This window comes from Pyrus communis, chromosome 7, assembly GCF_041283825.1.
Source record: "Pyrus communis isolate YQ-2024b chromosome 7, ASM4128382v1, whole genome shotgun sequence".
Classification (NCBI taxonomy): domain Eukaryota; kingdom Viridiplantae; phylum Streptophyta; class Magnoliopsida; order Rosales; family Rosaceae; genus Pyrus; species Pyrus communis.
In genome coordinates, this window is record NC_142571.1 from 19531748 (window position 1) to 19533624 (window position 1877).

A 1877-nucleotide genomic window follows, 5' to 3' on the forward strand; every position below is an offset into this window, starting at 1 on the left:
TTTACGATTTTCCGGCGCCGGCGACAGCGCCGGAGCCTCGCCGGAGAAGATGACGGAATATTCCTGACGGCGTTAACTGACGCCGTCAGCGTGCCAAGCACATGCCTGCGCGTGCTCGGCGCGTGTGGCCGTGCCTTGGCCGGCGCATGGGGGCGCGTGCGACGGTGGAAATTTTTTCTAAAAATATGAGGATGTTCCTGAAGTTGAGTAGATCACGTTGGTGTATTCATACACCCCATTTGAGCATTGTATGAGAAGTTATTTCATAAAGTTGGTTATGTGTTTTAAAATTAACGTTTTTATAGTTGTATCGCATATAGGTGAGACCTATCCCGAAGACGAGCGTGGTCACTCGAGGCAAGGGGGTTACGACCCTTCTACATACCAGTGAGTGGGCTTTTGGTTTTCCGTATATACCTATATACTTATGTTTTTCCCAGAAATTGATTTGAAACATTATACGTTTATATGCCATGCTTATAGTTTGTCATTTATTTACGCATTATGAGTCGCATATGTTTATATATGTTTGGTGCTGCGGACACACAGGTAAGTGTCAGGTGAGTTATGATTTATGTTTACGTTCAGTAGTGATTTGAGATGCTTAGAGAGCTCATAACCTGCACCCCCGGTGTTAGTGCTCCCACCGAGAGTTGGGCACAGTCCTTCACATGATTTTCACCTCCCGCACCACACGCTTATCTTGGATCCAAGTTAGGTGCACAGTCTTGTCGTACATACCACTTTAGGTGGTTCCAACTCGTAGGTGACCCGCGATTATTCGGCCAGCCTTCACGTGATCGTATCACTTGAGCGTACTTATATTACACCCAGGCTTGTCGTACATACCACTTTAGGTGGTTCCAACTCGTGTGCAGGTATAGTTAGTGAGATGGAGATTTGAGCTCTAGATTCAGCCGTACAGGTCACGTTAGATGACTCCGGCTGACAGCTTATATGGCATTGATTTGACATTCCTGAGCACTTGCATTCTATTTAGAGACATGTGACATGGCATATTTCGGAGCATGATTTATATATATATATATATATATGTATATTCTATTTTTCTGGGAAGTATACAGGTTTTACGGCGAGGGGTTAGAATCTTGTTTATGAAATGGTTTTTTTTTTTAAACTTTGTTTTTGCCCACTCACACTTTTTGTTTTGCGCCCCTCCAGGTTCTAGTTGGCTAGCACTCTTGGTGGCTTCCCGGAGGATTTCCCCGACATATCTGACAGATTATTACCAGTGTAGGACCACCCTTGGGTGTGCTTTTATAGTGTCGTTTTCTCCCGGACTGCATTAGGTCTTCGTGCTCTGAACTTTGTGTTCACACCTACGCTTGCACATGTTTGTTATTACTTTGTGTAAAGCTGGTTTTTATTTATTCGTACTACTTTTATTATTATTTTATTAGCTTCCGCACTGTGCACATGGTTACGTCACTTTCACGTGACGGACAGCATGCCCTGATCCCGATCGGGGTGTGTCAATCCACTAGTGTTAATATTTTAATTTGAAGATTGAATTGGGTCATTGTATTCATATAGGGTTAAGGAGTGTAGCTATAAAAAATCATCAAAATTGGAGTTAAAATAACCGTTAAATCATGATTTTTCATTAATAACCGTCGAAAAGTTTTGTCTCGTTACTTGATCTCTGAATGTTTGTTTTTTATGATTTTTGGCGTATGTGATCTCAAAATATATACAAACAAGTTTGACTGTTTGATCATTGAAACCAGTTTTGTAGAATGCGTATCTCATCAAAACAATAGATTCATTAACACTTACAGTTTATTTATAATTTCATTAAGTATAACATAAGATTTTGTGATATCCACTAGTGTAAATATTTTAAATTGAAGATCGAA